Here is an 11812-nt window from a genome sequence, read left to right as displayed (position 1 = left end):
AAGCGTATGTTATCTAATTATTAATTAGAAAACTGACATCGGCAATTTAACTCTAACTATGCAAAATTTATTTGGAACGTAGAAAATAATCATTAAATGGGATAACCTAGAAAAGGCCGAACGTTTAAGTGCAAAAGCGAGAAAGAATAAACGAGAAAAAAAGTGAAAGAAGCGAAAAACTACATACAGGCATCTTCCTTTGGAAACTTTTGAAAGTTTTTAGCAAAAACGTTGCACATGTTGTTTATGGCTAAAACATATTCATCTAAAATAATGATGATGTTTATAATAATCACTTCATAATTGCTTAGGTAGCCGCTAGGGCACTGTACAGTACCGCAGATGATGGGGATCATTTGCTGTCTGGGGATCATTTGAGGTACTGTCCAGGGGGGGGGGGGTACTGCCATATATGGGCTATATAGGTATGTGCCGCTGTGAAGGGTATTTTTTTCAAGCAGTTTACTCTAGGATAGGGTATATAAATCAGAGCGATTGGGTCTAGAATAGGGTATCATTTTTTCAGGAAACTGATCAGTTGGTTGAAGATTTTATCTAGACCAGGGAATCAGCTACTGTAGGATAGGGAGGATTTGGGGAGTTTACTCTAGTATAGGGTAGCAAAGTTCAGCTGAACTAGCTCTGGTATAGGTTAAGGGTTCCAGGGTCCCAGCAGCACATCCCCACCCTGAAATTCCTAAAGTACCCCCCCCCCCCGGGGGGGTACTGTACAGCACTCAAGAAGTAGGATTAACCACTCGACTACGTCTCGTGTTTTTTTCCTCTGCACTTTACTTGTGCTCTAGATCAGTGGCTTCTTGCGTGCTTTACAGCAGAACAGAGCATAGTCAAGACTTCTTTATTGGTTAATCTTCTCTCATTACTCACAACATTCGGAATAAACGAGCTGTTAGTGCTTATGTTAACGTTAGTAGCTTTTCGACACTACAGAGATTAAGTCACAGTTCAACTGGGGTAGCTTACGACAGCCAGGGGTTGTATATCATTGTTTTAAAAACTAGAATAAAGCTTCTTAGATGCTTGTCTGGTATCCTTGCTACAGGGTCACTATAGGGCACTCGGAGGGCAGTGTTGGGTTTGCTATACTGAAAGGAATAGTCCACGCAAACTAGTTTAAGCCTTAAATCCCTAAGACTGATGACCAGGATCTAATCTCAGGAAATAATAGAAGTAATCGTGAAAACTGGCTTGATTCTTGAACAAACTCTCCTCCATAAAGTCATAGTATTAATTTGACACAGTCTATTAGGGTGAAAGTTTGAGAGAGGGGATTCTTACTAATGGAGATAACCATTATCTGACAAGAAAGGCCAAGAAAGCAGCCATATGATCTTTATTCATCGTGACAGGAATGTAGAATGTAATAGCTTTCCCTCCACCTTGCCTAGTTACTAGGCCTCATTATTCCGTGCGGCCAAAGCGTTTCGGGTCACCTGGTCCAAACGTTCCCGCCCGTTCACCTCGGATATGTCACCGAAGTGAATTGACCGAGAGGGACTGGGAAAACGCCATACAGGGACTCCACCCTTGATTTCAACCTTGCCCCGGCCTGCCTCGAACTCATGCACGCACATGCACCCCCAGCTAAAAAAAAAACAAAACACGCTGAGCATGTGGTTTAAGGTCGGAACGCAAGGCAACAAGTCGCAGTAACACGTCACGGTGACAGCTAGTTCACTCCTTGTCTACAAGTTTTGTGACTAGTTGCCGTAACATGTTGTCAAATCGCTTCATGTGTACTGGAGAGGTTTTGTGGAAATCTTTGTCTCTGCAACAGAATTTTGTCGCTGCAACAAATTTCAAAAAATCAAATCAGACCAAATTTGTTTGACTTGTTGCAGTTACAAAATTATATTGCAGAGATAAAGATTTTCACAAAAATTCTCCATTACACACGAGGCAATATGTCACGTGTACCGACCTTTCAGGTCAGTACATTCTATGCAAAAGGCCGTAGCAGGCCTTTAGAAACTAGGGGGCACAAATATTTTAGGTAGCTTATTGCACTTGAAAAGCAGGTGGGTCTTGGGTTCGGTAGCCTCCCACGCAGACGTTCGTCGGGGTTCGATCGTCACCCCTTTCTGCCCCACAAACGTCTGCTGAATCCAGTGGTAGAAAACTCAGACCAATCACAGCACGCTTCCAGATCTGGGAAGTGCACTTTGGACCTTGAGAAATTAACTTCGTGTGAGACTCGACTCCAGAAAAGATCAAAAAGGTGAAGGCCTTGATTAGAATAAACTAATGATGTAATTCACACCCCTCCGTACCAGAGACTGCCCGCACGATCTTAGTGAAAAATTTACCTTGGAGGTTTAATTTGCTAAGTAGATCTGAAGTCGACTTCTCTACAAAACAGTAAAGTGCAAAAAAAAATTCTGCCTTTCGTTCTGTTGCAACGTACAACCCTTCCATTGCCTCAACCACGGAACAACTTTATCAGCAAATGACATCTAATCCAGTTTACAAAGAGAGATATACCAAACGCCAACGCTTATTGTCTTGTCCGGAGCTAAATTCTTTGGTCACGTATCATGCTCTACCGAGCTTCAACGTATTATGTGTTTGGTTTGTCAGCACTTTGACTTCAACAGCGCCGATTAGTTCTCCGACAATCTGCACGCGAGCTCCTACTGATTTTGCAAACAATGGGAAAGGAATTTAGCCACTCAATTCCGCAGATGTTTATGGGGCAGGATAGTCTGCTACCCAGCTGTTTATAGTGTCGTCACGCTACGCTCCTCCTCCTTTGTGGGGAGAAGCGTTGCGTCGGGGCAGGAACGCCTGACGAACCCCTGAGAACGTCTGCGTGGGAGGCAATTGGTCCGGAGGACCCACTGGAGTGGTCTCTGTATCTTAAAACCAGAGAATGTTTCACCTTAGCTAGCTGCAAAGACATCATCGTTTCAATTCTCTTGGAGATGAATTGTTATTTTTAACTTTTATGCGTGCATGTTTTGACTTTCTGGGGCAAAAAACCGGGGGGCGGGGAAGGCGCACAGGAAATCAATTTAGTGTATTCAGTGATTCTTGGCTTTTTAACAACGTAAACAGAATGCACGGCTGTACTGTGACCTCGTGTGAACCAAGGCTCTGGGGACGACAATAAACCAATCAGAAATACTACCAGATTCTGGCTTTCTTACATGTGCCAGTGGTCTGGAAAATAAACGTTTTATGCCCTCGTTCTCTAGACCGCAAAACAGTCGGGGGTTTTTCTCAAAATCAGTAAAGAAATCGGTAAAGCGTGGCGTAAGAGTCTATTTCAGCCTCGTTCCAGACCTTTTGTTTGACTGCTCGCGCCTACTTGAAAACGCAAAAATACGGACTGTTTTGTAGTCTACTCCTTCCCACGAAAGACATAATGTGTAGTTCCGAGCAAGCTCTTCTATTTGGACGAGCGAAGCGAGAACACGAGAGCGGCGCGCGTCTACTTTTCACGATATACCCCAAATGGAGAGCTTGCTCGCAGGCTACCACTGGAAAAGATATTTACGTCAAAAATATATCATTTATTTGCGAAAGTTAATTATTAATTGCTTCTGTGATACTAAAAAAGATTCTTGTAAATACAGTTTCTAATTATCTCAATTATACCTTGTTGAGGTCTTTCTTAGCAGCTGTTTCTTAGTTAATAGGTAAGGGTTATCGGCCTGACGTGAGGGGCCACAGGTAACCCAGGCTCTGTGATAGTACCACAGTACGGTTCCAGTAAAATTACAGTGTTAGTATGGGGTAAAAATATCATGCTAAAATTTCTAGGAAATACTAAATAAAGATCAATAAAACTTACTCTGCAGTTAATTGTTGTTGTCCTTATTGCTCCAAAGAAGTTTCGTGATAATTTGCAGTAATTTGTTCAAATTCACTCTATCTATAATAATAATATACAAGGTAGGAAACACGAGGTGCCATTTTCGCCGACATGCTCTCATTCAACACAACTTTTTCCACGAAATTCGAACTCCAACGGAAAATAAACATGCCAGGATCGTAGAAATAGGATAGCAACAGATATAGAAACCAATGAAACTTTCCCAGATAGAGAAACGAATCCCACAGACTTTGACAAACTCGAAGAAAATAATCCAACCAGACCGAGAATATACTCGCCGAAGCAGCCGGGCCAGATCAACGCGCGGCCAAGAAAATGAGGCCTGGGCACCGTACAAAAAATTCCATCCCGGGAGTCCTGAGGTGACCTTTTTAGGGATCGATACATCATTTGCCCAAAGCCACCCTCCCCTACTGGAAAAATACTTGATAGAAAATACTTGATATTGTTAGTATGGGGTAAAAATATCATGCTAAAATTTCTAGGAAATACTAAATAAAGATCAATAAAACTTACTCTGCAGTTAATTGTTGTTGTCCTTATTGCTCCAACGAAGTTTCGTGATAATTTGCAGTAATTTGTTCAAATTCACTCTATCTACAATAATAATATACAAGGTAGGAAACACGAGGTGCCATTTTAGCCGACATGCTCTCATTCAACACAACTTTTTCCACGAAATTCGAACTCCAACGGAAAATAAACATGCCAGGATCGTAGAAATAGGATAGCAACAGATATAGAATCCAATGAAACTTTCCCAGATAGAATAACAAATCCAACAGACTTTGACAAACTTGAAGGATATAATCCAAACAGACCGAGAATATGCTCGCCGAAGCAGCCGGGCCAGATCAACGCGCGGCCAGGAAAATGAGGCCTGGGCACTGTACAAAAAAAATCCTTCCCGGGAGTCCTGGGGTGACCTTTCTGGGGACCGATACATCATTTGCCCAAAGCCACCCTACCCTGCTGAAAAAATACTTAATAGAAGGCAATTGTTCTTCCTAGCCGTACCACCCTGACCTGTTATAAAGATGTTATGTCCCTCTCGAATTATATTCAGCACCTGGCACTGGTCCTCAGAAAGTCTATCAAACATCAATGGGGCAAGGTTATAAGTGCAAAGGAAATAACAACGAAGGAGGATTTACAAAACATAAAACGAGCAAAAGATAGAAGTGAATTTTGGCTCTTACCGCTCTTACCATGGCATTTGTACAACAAGACCAAATTCAAAGAGAGGTGTCACGATGGTTCACATATTTAACTGATAGAACGTTCAGTTGTATTGACAAGAAGTCGGCGTGTTACGGCCGCATTAATCGCTAAATAGGTGGTTTTCACGTTACGTCATCGCCACCATGCTGGTGGACGGTAAACAAAAGATCGCTCATTAGCTCGCTTTGTTTGTCCACCAGCATTTGTTCATTTCACCATTGTTATTTGTGTCTCCCGAGATTGCATGAAAACCACCTATATGTTATTCGCGCAAGTTCTTTGTTTACTGGCGCACATGCCTTTTACATTCGTCTCAGTTATCGCAATTCATATTCTTGACATTATTATTGACATTATTTTGTAAGCTTCACCGTTTATTTACGATAGTTTCGCTCGAGAGTTCACAGCAACAGTATCTCAGTCATCATCTACCTTTTGTTCAACCTTGTTTTTAGCCCGCCTTGTAAGTATTTCGCTTTGTTATTTCATTACTTTCATACTGTTATTTGCATTCCTTAGTAAAAGAAATGGGGCGCCTTGTAACTCGGCAGACTATCCTGGTTTTATTTATTCTTGGCCATTTAAATTTAGGCGCGTGTGCGGGGTTTGCTCTGGCGAATTGTGATTGGCTAGGAAGAACAATTGCCTTCTATCAAGTATTTTTCCAGTAGGGGAGGGTGGCTTTGGGCAAATGATGTATCGATCCCTAGAAAGGTCACCTCAGGACTCCCGGGATGGAATTTTTTGTACGGTGCCCAGGCCTCATTTTCTTGGCCGCGCGTTGATCTGGCCCGGCTGCTTCGGCGAGCATATTCTCGGTCTGGTTGGATTATTTTCTTCGAGTTTGTCAAAGTCTGTGGGATTCGTTTCTCTATCTGGGAAAGTTTCATTGGTTTCTATATCTGTTGCTATCCTATTTCTACGATCCTGGCATGTTTATTTTCCGTTGGAGTTCGAATTTCGTGGAAAAAGTTGTGTTGAATGAGAGCATGTCGGCGAAAATGGCACCTCGTGTTTCCTACCTTGTATATTATTATTATAGATAGAGTGAATTTGAACAAATTACTGCAAATTATCACGAAACTTCTTTGGAGCAATAAGGACAACAACAATTAACTGCAGAGTAAGTTTTATTGATCTTTATTTAGTATTTCCTAGAAATTTTAGCATGATATTTTTACCCCATACTAACACTGTAATTTTACTGGAACCGTACTGTGGTACTATCACAGAGCCTGGGTTACCAGTGGTGCGTTCCAACGTACGAGGGAACACATAACCACGACCTGAAGGCCGATAAACGGCTTATTTTTTTACATATTTGGCGAGGATTCCTCAAGGGATGCGAAAGTACATTAACGAAAAATGCCTCTATTGTTCATCTTTCTTTTGTTTTTTCACACTTCGCACTGGTGGCATACACCGGCTTTTTAATAATGTTAGTTTTTCAAAGTCGCATTTCAAATTGGTTGTTCGCAGTGAATGCTAGAAACAGCCGAAAGAGCCTAGCAGTGTCGAGCGATTCAGAGCCAGAAGTAGAGCCTTTTATTACTCAAACTAAAGTGGCTTCAGTGGCGGTACTGCAAGAGCTTTCGGAAAACAGTTTAAATCTTCATTTGCGGGTGCAGAAAACGAGAAAGCAGTTGAAAATTTCAATTTTCGCACCGAGCATCTTTCGACCGACCTGCATGTTTACAGACAAAGAAGATTCCGGGCGAGGGATCACTACTGCAACGGACAAGGAAATTCAGTCGAGGAATCAAGCAAGAATACCACGAAACACTAAGAGGTCAACTACGTGTCTTCATGGAGTACACGAGTTTGGGTTGACTGGTTAAAGAACGGAACACCTTACCATGACAGCGACACTTTCGTGGAACTGTAGAATTTTAAAGACGCTGTTCAATTTCGAACTCTCGTTCTGGCTGTGGAAATCGATGAACCAACAACTAAGAAAATCCGTGAATGTGACGCAAACGAAACGCAGCTAATTTTATAGTAATTATAGCGTCGTATTTAATATTTCCAATAAACATTTGTGAATTTTTTCTTTATGAAAAGCTAATTGAAATGCGAGGGAATTTTGTATTAATATGCAAGGAATAAGTCACTTATCCTCCTTGCATATTAATAAATAATCTCGTCGCATTTTAATTAGCTGTTCATTAGCCCCGCTCTTCCCTTCAAACCGATCAAAGCCCCACCCAGCTTTTCAGACAGTTGATTCGGGTGTTATGTAATAAATTCCCCCCAAAAAGAACAAAGGAATCCGAGCTTATGTAAAAATAGCGGTAATTAATTAGCAGTAAGTCAATGAGAAACATGGAGGCGATACATCAGATAAATGAGAGCCCGCAGCTAAATTCAAACTAAACATCGAGTGGACCTTAATTCAGATTCCTTTCAGTTAAAAACATGTCGGAAAGAGGCTCAAAACACGACACAGTTTGTTATTTTTTTCCGTCGTTAGCAGAAACTTTTACTGTGGCAAGACAAAAGTAATCCTGACTCACCTTTTAAAAAAAAAAAACAGTTGATTATTGAAACTCACCGCCCTTCTGTACCCCGACATTGCTCCATACAAAAAATTGGTTGATGAGTCCATAATTCATCTTTGGAGTCTGGGCGATCGGACGGATTCAGATGCAGATGAGACGAAGCGGAGAACCGGAATCTAAGTTGGAAAAACTGAAAACAACATCGGATACCAAATCCGAAAAACCGCTTATATTTTTGCCAAATGGCGAACACCATATGCTAAAAAACTGAAAACTGCAAACCGCAAAGGACACCAGAACCGAAAATCCGACGTTTTTCAGTGCAAAATTAAAGTCCAAAAAGCGACCTATAAAATTCCAAAACTAAATATCCCAACGCCAGCCCCAATCTTATCCAAGGAGTTTTTGTAAATTTGGACCATCAGAGCTCTCCTGTAGATGCTTTTGGCGCTTCTTCACTTAGTCTACGTTGCTGCGGGCCCACTCATCGTCTAAACCTTTAGTATAGTCCATCTGCACAAAAGCTCGTTCTGATATCCAGCAGAGTCGCAAGGATATAATGTGAGCGTTTCTGATAGGCGGGATTCTTAAGGGTTTCTTACGCGCCTCACGATAGATCCAATTCTTACGTCCATGTGACGGTTGGGTGCAGGTTAGCCATTTAACAGAAGGAAGTTGGCAAAGAGCGTTTTAAGTTTACAATGAAAGAGCAGTTCGAACTCGAAAGCCTTCTTCCTGAACCAAAAAAATGCTTTAAGAGATCGAATTTCTTCAAGATGCACTGCCGCGTATTCTGCAATCTCGCCTACACTCGGGTTAGATTCAGAACAAACCAGGAAGTCATGATGTTCACGGACAAAAAAAACTAGACACGTGTAGCTATTCAGTTCCTGGCAGTTCGCAGGAAACCAAAGAAACTAAGGTTATTTTACCGCAATAAAAAGCTTACGGCTTAAACAGAGGTAAAAGAAAATCAGTTAATGGTAAACTGCATTCCCTGATCAAATCCTGTCAGAAAACATCGACAGGAAACATAATACATAGATTTTAGCCAAGGCTGAAAGCGAAGCTCTCGAAATTATTTATAGTTTGCTCAAACTAAATATAAAATCGCGTAATGCTAAGCGGCGAAGGCAACGAGAACCGTGAAAAAACATTAATAGGTCTAATTAGCAAAAAAATCAACTTTGCACGTGCGGCACACTCTTTTTTTGTACATTTCTGTACCGTTGTTTTGCACGACTACAACGTGAATCGTGTAGAAACTTACTGTATGGCCACACTTTTTATAAAGGAAATGTCGTATTTGTTATTGTTCACTTTTCTTCACTGCCGCTTATTTTTTCCTCGGTGGCCGTTAGCATTTCTCATTTTCTCACCGCCGCTACAAATTCATGTTGTTCAGTCTAACAAAAAATGGCTCCCTATCTATCGCGCTAGGTGTTTGTCGCTCAATTTCCGCTTTCCGTTTTCGTCTTTATTGACTCTTCAGTTGTCTCTGCTTCACAAGACGAGGTTCCCAGCAAAATAACCTCGAGTTGCATTTGGATTGCCATACCTGTTGATTGAGTTATTTTACATTGGTATGCCTATGGTGCGGACGGGCGTACGGTCACGTGATTACCAAAATTTCTCGGATGGGTGGATTACCACATTTTCTTAGGTATGGGGTTACGATCGCGTCGAGTTAGTACTCCATATGCATGGAACAGACCAGCTTCATAACCTTTAAATGTGAGACTCACAGCGGCAAAAATATGATTTGCTCAGTTAAAGTTAAGAATACTCCATGCACTGCATAATCTACGCTAAAGAGAGCAGGCCGCAAGAAAAATCTCTGTTGTTCAAGCTGACCCTAAGGTCACGTTTTACACTATCACAAGCTGATTCTCTCTTGTCATGTCACGAGCTTGGCCTGTCAACACTTATTTGAAATCGGACTAATCAAAAACTGCGTATTAAGAAACTAGCCAACCAAAAACGCCGACATACCTCGACGCGTGAAAAACGCAGTGCGCATGCGTGCCTTCCCTGCTTCCGGTGCGAATTTGCCAGTGCCTCCCCCATCGAAATTATACGCGATACCAAAACAAACTAGATTCCGGCCGCGAAATTCAAAAAAGTAAGCTCCACACACAAAAGATAAGCTTAGAATTTCACGAACACAAAGTTTATTAATTGCTTTAGTTTCTCTCTTTTGCACCACATACTTTCCTCCTTGCACCAAAGGCGAAAATTATGTTTGAAAGTCCACGCTCGCTCTGGCAGCACTTCGCCGTAGCCATTGTTGCTGTTTTGGTCTTCGTCGCTGAGCTCGGTCAATGCGAACAACGAAAACGACCAATGCATGCTAAGTGGAAAAACAAGGACGGAAAAACCTTGTACTGGACGACTTTACCAGCTGTCTGAAGCTCTCAGCCGTGTTGTTGGTTTGCCGGTAAACTCCCATGTTTGCCGGCGACATTGGGATGAGTTGCGAAGAAAGGACGTGCGCTGCTCCTGTCCAACACACGACAGGAAAACCCCTTCTCGCCTGGATTCAAAGCCAATTCCTCGCAGATTTTACCCAATATTTGACGAGATTGGCTCTCGAACGACAGCATATCGCCCGGGCACACGGTGGTGTTATCACTGCAAAGCACGAGGTATCCTGAGTTTACTGTCAAACCACGAAAAAAGCCAGTCGAGGTCGAAAAAAGCCAGTCGAGGTTTAGTTTAAGTAATTTTTTGTTGTGCTTAATACTAGAACCGGCTGCAAACTATTAACATATCAAACATTCCTAAGTGTTTTTCAATTTAAATGGGGAAGATTTTGCAAATTTTAATTATTGAAAATAGAGACCTTGCGCATGAGCAGACGTTTTGTACATGTGTCCGACATACCCGACTCTGCGGCATTCGAACACGATATTGTGCACTAATTGACCACTCGAGAAAATACCATAACATACCATAATGGTCTTTGTTTGTCACCCCAAATTTTGCATAAGCATTGTCTTCAGTTTCTCTTGGGGCCATTTTAACTCCCACAATATATTGGCCTGCTCCCAACGTCAGTGACTTCATAGCTCAGTTGGTAAAGCATCGCACCGGTAATCGCGAGGTCACGGGTTCATACCCAGTTGAAGTCCTGAATTTTTTTTCAGGCTTCGTCTTTACGCAATTACATAAGTTGCGTTCACTGCGACGATCATTTCTTCATTTTCATTTCATTCCCGCAGTTCATATATTTATTTCATATATCATTAACAGACATTCAATATACTACAAAAATGTTATTTAAAGATTAAAGAGACGTAAATTGTAAGTAAAGGATTTAAACAAAATTTTTCTGGCGAGGAAGCTGAAATGGAAATCTTGGGGCTTATTATACTCGGAGCTCTCTCTCTAAACTAAGACTAAAATAATGAATAAATAAACGGCAAAGTCCCATTGAAATATAATTAGGATAAAAATCAAGCAAAACAAACCGGACAAAACAGACAAAAAGCAGCAAAAAACAAGTATTATTACAAACGGTTAATCAACTAAGAAGAAATGCTTTCTTTTTTCTCTTCAATTCTCATCTTGTAAGTATGGTGCAAACTGACCCAGACATAATTAAGCCGATTTTTTGAACATGTGTATACTGTTAATACTTCCTGGCTGCAATGAGACGATTAGTGCCCCACATTAATAATTTACTGACACTATATGAGCAAGTCAGTTAAACCTCTGGCAATTGATTAAACTCGGCCTTTTTTAATCAATTTGAATCTTTGTTCTACAGATCAGATGTACCGATCAAGAATCGGTTAATAAACTTTGTATCACTGATCATGACAGTTTAACTCGTTTTCTAAAAACCAAAACAGTTGTGCTATTTGTTTTGCCAATTGCACGGCAGCAACAAGATTGCCAATAACTCCTTCTTTTAATAAAATGAAAATACAGCCCACATATTTAACTGGTTTTTTACATGATGAAGCTATCACATAAGGAAAACAAGTAGTTAATATTAAAAAAAGTTTCGCTTGAACGTAGTTGCTTCGGAGAAAAGTCATGGTAATGACAAACTGCCAAACAATTCGAGAACGGTACCTTATTCTCCTTTATTTTCGCGGGACTTAAATTTCGCGATCGCGGAGAAAAATTGTGTTTGCAGGGAATTTAATTTCGCGAAATTGACGATTAAGTGACTTTACTTTTTCTTTTTTACAAAAATTGTACGTTAATCAACGGCGGTGCAGGCTTTAAG

The sequence above is a fragment of the Porites lutea genome, chromosome 6, assembly GCF_958299795.1.
Source record: "Porites lutea chromosome 6, jaPorLute2.1, whole genome shotgun sequence".
In the NCBI taxonomy this organism is placed as follows: Eukaryota; Metazoa; Cnidaria; class Anthozoa; order Scleractinia; family Poritidae; genus Porites; species Porites lutea.
Note: the sequence above shows the minus strand (reverse complement) of the source record.